Here is a 12,012-nt window from a genome sequence, read left to right as displayed (position 1 = left end):
GCTCCGAAGAGGGGATGACTGCATCTCATTGGCAGCGGCGTAATTGTTCGTGGCGGCACCCTCGTGCCGCTGTGGCGGCTGCAGGAGTCGTTGGGGCGTTACTGGCGGCGCGCTTATTTGAAAGGGCGGCCGAGTGGATAGCGTCCGATACCAGACCCCTCCCAATCCAACTTGGAAGGTACGGGGGCAGGTCCGTAGCATGGATAGTGATGAGGCTGGTTGCTTGGCTGGGGGAAAAGCAGACCAACCCGCACCTCGACATTGCGTCTTCCGAGCGCTAGAGAAGCTGCATGGAAATCCAGTCGCCGCACTCATTCGACGGCACAGGTAGGTGCATGGAGAGTGCTGCAGTGTGCCGGCGGTGACGGCATCGATGTCCATAGGAGAGGCGATCTGCGGCGTTGGCGGCAGCGGTGGCGCAGGTGGGCAGATGGAGACTTTCAACGGTGATACGGCCGCGGGTGGAGGCACCCGCTCAGTAAACTGAGTAAGAGGCTGCGTCACCCGACCGAACGTCTTGTGGTGAAGAAATCTGAAACAGTTAGATCTACGGCAAGATCACCGAATTCACGGAGCCGTAGCTGGTTTTGATGGCGGCGACGCGAGCCTGTGCTGCGCTCTGCCAGCTGATCTGAGAACAACGTCGGATTCCCATAAATGTGGCTTGTTGTACACTCGACATTGGCCTGTAACCGTCAGATGAAACTTCGTGGTGAAGTCTGAAGGTGGAGCAGAGGGTAACGACGAAGCAAATGCACCGAGGTCCGATGGCGTCTCCCATGCAAACGTTCTGTCAGCGAAATGTCAGACAAAGTACGATATGAACTCACAAGCATCCTCGCGTGAATGTGAAGCTCGAAGTTTTTACATCTGCATCTTGAACGCTCGAACGAAACTTTCGGCCTCACCACTAGACTGTGGCAGGAGTGGTGCTACCCTGAAGTGACGTATTCCATTGTGTTTGTAGAATTGCACAAATTCCTTGGAAGTAAAATAAGGTCCAATGTCAGAAACATTTTTTTGTAGCAAACCCTCGAGAGAACGTACGGAAACGAGCACCTTCATAGTGCTGGTGGCATTCGTCGAATGCACTGTGATAACAAAAGGGTATTTGCTGCAGGAATCTACGATAATCAGCCAATGGGTTTGTCAAAAGGGGTCAGCAAAGTCTATATGGAGGCGTTGCCATAGTGTATCAGAATGGAGAAAAATTCCTGGCTCGGAGCTTCCTGATTTTCCGTACAACGCGACATTGTACCGTCACACGTTCTGTTTGCTCATTTTATCCAAGCCACGTACAATGTTTGGCAGGCCAGCTGGTTAGTGCGAACTGTTCCCCAGTGACCTCCATGCAGAAGACTCTTGTCTGTTCGTTAGGGTTGTGAAGCAGACTCACATCATTCAGAAGAGATCAACTGTTACGGCGCACAAAATATCTTCGCACTAACGGGTCGGGAATACATTTCAGAGAGTGAATGTAACTTTTTAACAACCGTAGTGATAGTCATACTCGGTGGCTTGTGCAATCCGTCGTGAATCAACAGGAAAAGAATCCAGTGCTTGCGAATCAGAAGTGCCAATACGTAAGGAAGAAGCTCCGATACGTCGAATGCTGTATCTGCGCCGACAGGTAATCGGGACAGTGTGTCGGCGTTCGTGTGTTGCCCCGTTGGGCGATACAGAATTTGATACTGGTAATTTCACAGTAATAGCGACCGACGTCGAAGCTTTTGTGCCCTGCAGCCGGGAAGTTGTTTCGACAGATGAAACAGTGCAGCCAAAGGCTTATGTTCCGCGACCAGGTAAATTTTCTGCCATACAGGTGATGATGAAATTGGGTGACATCATATAATATAGCCAAGGCTTCCATCTGCAGGTGATTATAATTAATCTGAGCACTCTTCAAAGTTTTTGAAGTAAACACGATGGAAATGTTCTGTTTTGCCAGTTTTGTGGGATAAAACTGCCCCGATGCCACGGTACGAGGCATCGACTCCAAGCACAACTGGTTGGAGCGCATCGTAGCACATACGGCAAGGTTGGCGAAGCACTGTATTTTTCAGCCTTTGAAAATCTTAGTCACAAACTTTTGTCCAATGGAACGGAACATTTTTACATCTGAGGCGGTTCAGAGGCGCGGCAGTTTGCGCCGCATTAGGAATGAATTTTACGTAGAAAGTCAATTTACTAAGAACATCCTGCAGTTCACCTAAATTATTCCAAGATGGCAATTGCTGAATTGCTTGCAAATGTTTCGTCGAGGAATAAGAAGCATGGGCGTCTATGATATGTCCTAATTATTCAACCGCTGTGTTGATAAAAGAACGTTTCTACAAGTTACATTTGAGGCCCATCTCAGTTAAAACTTGAAAATGGCAATCCATATTTTTAACGTGTCGTTCCGGTGTTTGTATGGAGACGATTACGTCGTCAAGAAGAACAAAACAAGAAGGCACTTTGGAAGTTACTTGTTCGAGAAATTTTTCAAACAACATGAGTGCGGAAGCGTAACCCATCAAGTTTCAAATTAAGTTCTTCCGATAACGCACGCACAGTTACATGGCGGTCTTATTGGAGTAATTTCCTTACACGTTCCACATTTGCATCGGTACGTGCGGAAGAAGGGTGACCGGCTCTCGGATCGTCTTGCACTAAACCTCTGCCTTCACGAAACCTTTCGTTGCCTCTTGGAAAACGACTTCTTGAAAGTGCCTCGCCTGCATATGCTTGCTTAATCATTGTTCGAGTTTCGCTAGGGATTTTCGCGATCTTAACACAGAACTTAATGTTCATTCTTTAGTCACAGTCAGCCTCCACTGTGCCACCTTCTCTAGTGTGACAATAACCCAACAGTGTGCTGCTAAGCAAATCCCTGTCATCTAATGAGTTTCCGGGAGAAAATTGCCCCAAGTCATTTCAAGTACGCACACATATTATGTAATATAAAAACAACATTTGTTCCTTTTTAGTATTGCAAACTCAGAAATAAAAAACATCTGTGCTGGAACTTTACTGACAAAGGGAGCAAGTAAAGGATGTCGGCATTTCAATCTGGGGCTACGATATTGGTTGTTCATTGAACGAAGTGCAGTTATCCGACGTTCTTACAAGTTTTCCAGTAATGCTTCGCCTTAGCGAGCACCATTTTAGCGGGAAGCAGATAATACATCATGCTCTGTACTAGAAAAATATAATCGCTGATACTTATTACCAATTATTGATTTTTATTACGAATGATTCAGGCCTACTTCAAGTTATGCACAAAAACAAATTTTGAGGAAAACTGCAATATTTAAAATACGGAAATGTGCTCAACTGGAGACAGATTTGCTGATCGAACAGGTCAAGGCAACATGTCGACAGCGGTACGTGGGGAGCGTTATGTCGTTGAAAAACAGCCCCTGGAATGCTGTTCATGAATGGCAGCACAGGTCCACTCACCAGACTCACATATAAATTTGTAGTCAGGATGTGTGGAAACCACAAGAGTGCTTCTGCTGTCATACTTAATCGCACCCTGGACCTTAACTCCCTGTGGAGGTCCAATGTGTTTAATACGTAGACAGGTTGGTTGCAGGTCAACAACCGTCATCTCTCTAATCACCACTCGGCCATCATTGCTCTGCGACAGAACCAGTTTTCATCAGAAGACACAACAGACTTCCATCTCGTTCACTAATGACTTCTCGCTTGATACCACTGAAGTCACAAATAGCGGTGGTTCAGTTTCAAGGGTTCGCACACTACAGGGCGTCTGGCATGGCGCTGTCCTCGAAATAACCGATTTCTAACAGTTCGTTGTGTCACTGTTGTGCCAACTACTGTTCAAACTGCTGCTGCAAATGCTGTATCATGCACCAGATTCATACGCCAAACACAGTGGGCTCCCCTCTCGGTAGTGCACACGTGGCCATCCAGAGGCTGCTCTTATTGCGACCGTACATTATCGTGATCACTGCTGCCAGCAGTCACGTGCAGTGGCTACATTCCTACCAAGTCTTTCTGCAGTGTCACAGAAGGAACATTCAGCTATTACATGACCACATTCAAATTCAGTGAGGTGTTGATAATGGCGTGTTTGTCGCCTTAAAGGCATTCTTCACTAACATCAACTCATAACATCCAATCTCAAAGATAACTAACGCACGACCTTACAGCGTCTATCAAATGGTTCAAATGGCTCTGAGCACTATGGGACTCAACATCTTAGGTCATAAGTCTCCTAGAACTTAGAACTACTTAAACCTAACTAACCTAAGGACGTCACACACATCCATGCCTGAGGCAGGATTCGAACCTGCGACCGTAGCAGTCCCGCGGTTCCGGACTGCAGCGCCAGAACCGCTAGACCACCGCGGCCAGCAGCGTCTATCCAAACAAATCTTATTTGCATCCACATAGTGTCGCTACTAGTGCCACTCTTATGCGAGTGGCCCTAAATTTGGGTAGACGTAAGTATTGGAGTAAAGACGGTACCACCCAATTTTGATATCAAATTGCTATCGAAATAATTAATTGATCAGTCAGTTAAACACCCCACCCTGGATGATATCATGGGTTTTCATCAGCTGGCACATGTCCTCCCGCCCCCTCCCACTCTCCTACCCCCACCTTCCTAGCCCCCACTTGCCCTATTGGTGGGAATTTCGAATTTTGGTGGGAATTTCAAATTTTGATGGGAATTTCAAAAATAGCGGAAATTTCTTTGTCGCAAGGGTTTTCCGATGTCCCATCCCATCCCCCCTACCCCTCCCCGCCCCCAACCAGTGAACTGGTCAGAAATTCAAAATGGCAGGTGCCCTTTCCCTCACTCGAATTCCAGTCCTTCTGGGTGGAGAGACCAATTTCACAGGCCCTACATGGGGAAACGGTCAATCTCTGACTAGCTGCAGGGGAGGAAGGTTAGGTTAGTGTGCAATATTTATGTTGGGTGGGAAACTGAAATAAATATCGCTCCTAACTACGCAATTAATCATAAAGGTCAGGCCTAATTACACATTTATATGCATAACGCTACACAACAAGCATCTAAAATCGCAATACACCTCAAAAATTGAAGATGTCATACAACTTGTGTTATCCTGCTGGGAAGAAAATTCACAACACCACACGACACCAGTAACAGATTTACTCAGAATAAATGGAAACGCTACATAGGATGATCCCGTTATCTACAAATCGAAATAAATATCTCTGCTCCACTTGTGAACTGGCAGTAAAGAGGCTGGTGTGGAGGCTACTATCATTATTTTTGGTGGGAAATATGCTGAACTGATGAGATGTTTGTGTTGGACAGAGAGGGCCCCGCGGGGTAGTCACGCGGTCTAAAGGCGTCTTGTCACGGTCCGAGCGGCTACCCCCGTCGGAGGTTCGAGTCCTCCCTCGGGCATATGTGTGTGTGTGTGTGTGTGTGTGTGTGTGTGTGTGTGTGTGTGTGTGTTGTCCTTAGCGTAAAGTCAGATTACGTAGTGCGTAAGCATAGGGATCGATGACCTCAGCAGTTTGGTCCCATCAGACCTTACCGCAAATTTCCAATTTGGACAGAGAGGAGTTTAATAAGTGTTTTACATGTAAGCACACAGCTGAGAACTGTGTCTGTACCCTCCTAAACGAAGAATGGAAGGAGGTGACAACTATTGCTGTGCTGGAACTATTCGTATTTCTGAAATGGCCGGTCAATCTACAGTGCAGGAGACTACTTTGCACACCCACAGCCATCCCTTTTTACCAGTCACATATGTCACTGCTTGACGTCGGAGTTAACTACAGATGCCTCTCGCTCAACAAACACCCTGGTGCTCAAAATTTAAATAAATGGTGGGGTCTTTATTTCTCGACAGCTTCGTCCTATTGCACAGCCCCTGATAGACCACCTTGGTATAGCTGCTGTGTAACTTCTACACTGATAAATAGCAAGAATGGTTACTACAGCAAACCATTACTGAAGTGTTAGGAAGGCCAATACACGCTACCACAACTCATGTTAAGTGCTTCGCTGTTCTAATAACACATCAAAATTCTCGTGAAAAGCCGGCCGCGGTGGTCTAGCGGTCCGGAACCGCGCGACTGCTACGGTTGCAGGTTCGAATCCTGCCTCGGGCATGGATGTGTGTGATGTACTTAGGTTAGTTAGGTTTAAGTAGTTCTAAGTTCTAGGGGACTGATGACCACAGAAGTTAAGTCCCATAGTGCTCAGAGCCATTTGAACCATTTGATTTCTCTCGTGAAAAACACCACCACTCTTAAACAACGATTCATAATGCATCACATGAACTGGGAATTGAAAAAGTCATTGTAAGAACACGACTACCACAAAAACCGACCCCAAAAGATCTCACTGGGAAAGAGTGGTGGCAGCTGCATGTTTGTTCTCCTCGATGAGTAGTCACAAACTAACTATCTTGGAGACAGTCTTACCTCCCTTCCTACCATCGCCCATCCCTCCGTCTCCTCACCATAGGTAGGAGTACAAGCCTGTTCTATCCTGTAGCGGCAGTGACATACTGTCTCCAGTCTGCCGAAATTAGTCACAGATGGACAAATGATGCAAGAACAGGGTTAAAAATAATTCTCAGAAAGACTGGTCAACCCCCCCTGGAACAACAACGAAATTCTGGAGAACTCTCCACAATGGTTTTCCTAATGCCTGCTGCCAGCCGCCACCGCCATCCACCACCCTCCACCAACTACCATAGCTGAGAGCAGTCTTTGCAGTTGTCGCCAGAGGGATTGTCTCCTGCTGACCACATGGCTGGCGGTGGTCAGATTATCGATGCTGACAAAAGCTACATATACACAATAGGCCGCAACTCTAGCAAGCCACAGAACAAAGTGAGATAAATGACGTGTGTCCTGAGTGTTGTTTGTTTAAAAGAGCAGTTGCGACTGGTAATGGGGCACACCCCCAAACAAGCAGTAGCACACTACGTATACACCGTTGTGAGAGAGAGAGAGACATTTCAGTGCAACAGATATATTTAACGCCAATGAACTTGCTATAAGCGAGCGTCTATTAAAAAAACGCAATCGGACGATAATAACTCTTCTCTTCCCACGAAAATAGGTGTAGTCCATTTGCTTTGTTTTTACGAGAAAAATCAGTATTTTTTACATTCGACTGCAGGATACAGTTCACGTCTCTCTCTCTCTCTCCCTCTCTCTCTCTCTCTCTCTCTCTCTCTCTCTCTCTCTCTCTCTCTCTTCCTCCCTCCCTCCCTCTCTACATCCCTTATTCTCTGACATCCAACGACGTGAAAAACAAAAACAAAAAAAAAAAACTACAGCACTACCACCGATTACAAATCAGCAAACTGCAGAGGTCGGAGATCTATAGCGATACATCTGACTGATGTATCAAATTATCTTACATATCCTATACATGTCTGTCCTGCATAAAATCGAAAAAAATTGACTATTTTGCTGCAAAAAACTACCGATCACTGCACAATGTCCTCGGTATTTCGAAACTTTTATCAAAGTAAGGAAAAAAGAACAATTTGGACACTGAAGAAAGATACATACAGTCTCATGAAACACGGTTTTTTTTTCAGTTTGATGGACAAAATTAGATGGTTTGAGAGCATCCCAACATTCAAATCAGTGTCCATCAACAAATTGTCATGCTCCTGTGTATTGCAGACGTTTCACACATGAAAGAACGCTGGCTTTGAAACTATCTGTTCACATGTTGCGAAAACCTCACTCTTTTTACATTTGGCAAAAACAAGTTATAATTCAAGAGTACGTTGTTACCTTTTACACTGTGACAGGTCCCGTTTTTCCAATGAAATGACATAACACGTTAGTGTTTGCAAAACAAATAACAAATCGTGAAAGCATGCTTTGTATTAGAACCTCCTAATTTCGCCTAGTAGAGAATCCTATACGATCCCTCCGATTCATCGAAAAAAAAAAAATACTATCTGTGTGCTGACATCTGACATTTTTTCTCCATACCTTGCCTCTACCGACCGGTGTGTAAAATTTCAGTTATCCATACTTGAAGAAGAAGACCACACCCAGCAGACCACCATTCTCAATGTCAGCAAATTTTTGTGTGGTAGTTTCGTATTCCATTTTGTCATCACAGAACAGCCTGTTTCACACAATCTACTCACATGTCGGGAAAAATTCTATCATTTCTAAGTTCCACAAAGAGATATAATTCAAGTGGTGTCTACTTTATAATAAGAGGTTACGAAGTAAGAAATAACACAGGACTTATAGTAAAACATATTTTTAAGTACACAATTCGTGAAGTAAATCCAATTTACTATGGAAACGGAGAGTAATGAGCAACTGAGTTTTCTGGATGTGTATGTGATTAAACGACGGGACACAACGTCGGGCCATAAGGTGTATAGAAAGGCCACACATACTGATCGTTATCTGCATAAAGATTCAAACCATCACCCTAGACAAGAAAGAGGTGTAATAAAAACCTTGGTAGTCAGGGTGTACAAAATTTGTGAATCTGTTTATTTAATAGATGAGATTGAACATCTATGGTCGACTTTCGTGAAGAATGGCTATTCTAGCAAAGAGATAGATCGATGACTTCGCAGAGAATCAGGAGCGATGACGAACAACAGCCGCCCAACGGCAAGGTTTCCCTTCCGTTCATTAGTAAGGTCACAGATCGTATTGGGAAAGTGTTAAGCAAGTATGGAGTGGAAACTATTTTCAGAGCCACCAGGAAAATAAAGAATTCACGACATCCTTTGGCTACACCGGAGATATATAAAATTCCTCGTGGCTGTGGACAGGTTTATATCGGTACCTCAAAGAGAAGTGTTAACACCCGTCTTTTTGAACATAAGAGAAATTGCCGCCTGGGTCACACGGATAAATCGGCCGTAGCAGAACATGTTTACTGGGAAGGTAATCATGAAATAAAATTCAGCGAGACAAGCGTCATATCAAAAACCTCCCATTATTATGCGCGCATGTATAGAGAGGCTATTGAGATTGATAAACACCGTAATAATTTTAACAGGAAAAAGGAAGGTGTTAAACTGGATAAAATTTGGATGTCAGCGTTCCACCGGTAGCATGACGATCGATTAATTTCAATCAAGAATGTTGGCATTACCAGAGAGCCGACTCAACGTGACAGACAGAGGCACCCCCTGCACGGCCTATATAATCTGCGCTTCCTCGAGTGGTGAGCCGACGCCACTTGATACACAGTGGCGCTCTCTGTACCGCCTATATAATCAGCACTTCCTCGAGTGGTCTTCGCAGTTCGCCGCTCGGAGGACGTCTACCGCAGTCGAAGACTAAACGTCACGGGACAGTTTTATACATCGACCACGGCCTATCAGCCCTGAAGTTTTAAGTGAAGATTTTATAGTGTCTCTCTTCCGATATATCGAAAAACATATGCCGTCAGTGTGCTGACATCAACAATAATTTCTCCATAACTCACTTTCACAAACCTACAAGTGTATGTGTAAAGTTTTGTCACCTGTGTGGGAAAGAAGACTATATCCAGCAGACTATCACTCGAAATAGACGATTCTTGTCTTACAGCGACAGGTAATGGATATCCAGGCGTTCTGTCCCGAGAGGCCAATAGCACTACATCCTCCTATTAGACATGTACATGATCACCGTTACGATGTTGACCATCCCCATAAGGTGCTGTTCACAACACGCATGAGGTATTTGAAACACAAAAAGGTACCGTTATCTTATTGACGAAGAATTAAATGTGTCAGGCATCGCAGCATATGGAAATAGGGTGAGTCTGCAGCATTGAGGAACGTCTCCTAACAGTTGTCTGAAGGTGATGACCTCTACATTTAATCCCATATTCCACAGTGACCAGTACCAGATGTCCAGTGTTCCGCTAAGGCACTCTCCATCTCAAACAAGTATTGTCAGTCAATCATTATGCAGTAACCAATAGTGTACCAGTGGATGGACGGGATGGAGAAGAAGCCGGCCGGGGTGGCCTGGCGGTTCTAGGCGCTACAGTCTGGAACCGCGCGACCGCTACGGTCGCAGGTTCGAATCCTGCCTCGGGCATGGATGTGTATGATGTCCTTAGGTTAGTTAGGTTTAAGTAGTTCTAAGTTCTAGGGCACTGCTGACCTCAGAATTTAACTCCCATAGTGCTCAGAGCCATTAGAACCATTTGATGGAAAAGACAATGTCGATACGAAACAATGTACTGTAATAAGCACCGTAGTTGATAGTGCAATCGGTTTTACAGTTTTTCCGTAATTTCAACGCCAGCCAATGACACAGCAGGATTCTTCTCAGTTTCTGTGTCATCAATAAAACATCCCTCCACTACTTCGTGGGTCATATACACCAAAGTATACCAGAGAGGGACCTATACCGACGCAGTACGTCATCTGCATATTTCTAGCACGTCGATCATAGTGCGGAATTAACGATTATGACTGGCCCTCACTCCCTATGTGGATGGGAGTCATAGAGTATTCTCGCATTCGTAGGATAAAGTTGTAGACTGAAAGATCACAGTGGATTGTCCTTGATCAACCCCTCCCCCCCTCCCTCCTGCAGCACTGTCACCGATTTAATTTGCAAACTGACCGGAAGTAGGAAGATACTATAACCACCACATTCCACGTCTTGTGAAGGAATATAGAGAGATGAGTCGGTTACTGCTGGTCAGCGAAGACTGTTTCGCACCAATCTTACTCATAGTGGCACTCATCCGAGTGCACAAGATCCCTCCAGATGTGTGCATGTCGAGGAGGTTAGCGTCTCTTATCGGTGTATAGAAGACATGAGAGTGTTGTGATGATACAACAGACGGTTAAGACGAAAAGTGTGGTCTACGCAGAATGGACCTCCAGATGATTGGAGTTTGTAACACTTTACGACAATCAGCTGTGCAATCGATTCTGGAGTATTGTTCCCGTGACTTAAGCCAGTACCAACAAGGTACTGTTAACAGAGAAATGATCGTATAGCATAAACACACGCACTGCTAAGGCTACACGGTTCTGCACTTAAAAACGCTGTATGTTAAAGCCATATGGGAAGTATTAGTCGTGCGGAATGCAACGCTCTTAATACTCAAATGCAAGGCCCATATGTCCAACATCTGACATACAACAAGCCTGCAAGTTTTCTACCCCAATCACTAAGGTGAAAAACTTTAAGATCATGAAACTACTTCCTTCTACATTATTCTGGTGTACTGGGAAGTGACTGAGCTGTTACTCACTACGAGGATAAAGTCAGTGCATAGCCGCCTCTCAAACTGGTTAATATCCAACTAGACTGGTGTTCTGTTTCTTAGGAATTTGACGGATTCTATACGCGTTATAAGTCGGAAATGTACGTAACATCAGTCACATTTCCTGTATGAGTCGTGTTTATTAGTAGAAGTAGCGGCTTTGACGAATGCTTCCATGCCTCACTAGGAAATGGAGGAAGGGAAAACGACATGAATATTATCGTTAGTTCATACACTGAAGAGCCAAAGAAACTGGTACACCTGCCTAATATCGTGTAGGACCCCGTGAGCACACAGAAGTGCCGATACACGACATGACATGGACATGACTGATGTCTGAACTAGTGGAGGGAACTGACACAATGAATCCTACAGGGCTGTCCATAAATCCGCAAGAGTACCAGGGGGTGGAGAACTCTTCTGAGCAGCACATAGCAAGGCATCCCAGATATGCTCAATAACATTCATGTCTTGGGAATTTGGTGGCCACCGGAAGTGTATGACTCAGAAGAGTGATCCTGGAGCCATTCAGCAGCAATTTTGGACGGGCAGGGTGTCGCATTGTCCTGCTGAAATTGCCCAAGTCCGTCGGAATGCACAATGGACATGAATGGACGCAGGTGATCAGACAGGATGCTTACGTATGTGTCACCTGTCAGAGTCGTATCTAGACGTATCAGGGGTCCCATATCACTATAACTGCACTCGCCCCACACCATAACAGAGCCACCACCAGCTTGAACAGTCCCCTGCTGATACGCAGGGTCCATGGATTCATGAAGTTGTCTCCATACCCG

The sequence above is a fragment of the Schistocerca cancellata genome, chromosome 4 (assembly GCF_023864275.1).
Source record: "Schistocerca cancellata isolate TAMUIC-IGC-003103 chromosome 4, iqSchCanc2.1, whole genome shotgun sequence".
NCBI classification, from domain to species: domain Eukaryota; kingdom Metazoa; phylum Arthropoda; class Insecta; order Orthoptera; family Acrididae; genus Schistocerca; species Schistocerca cancellata.
This window is presented reverse-complemented; position numbering follows the sequence as displayed.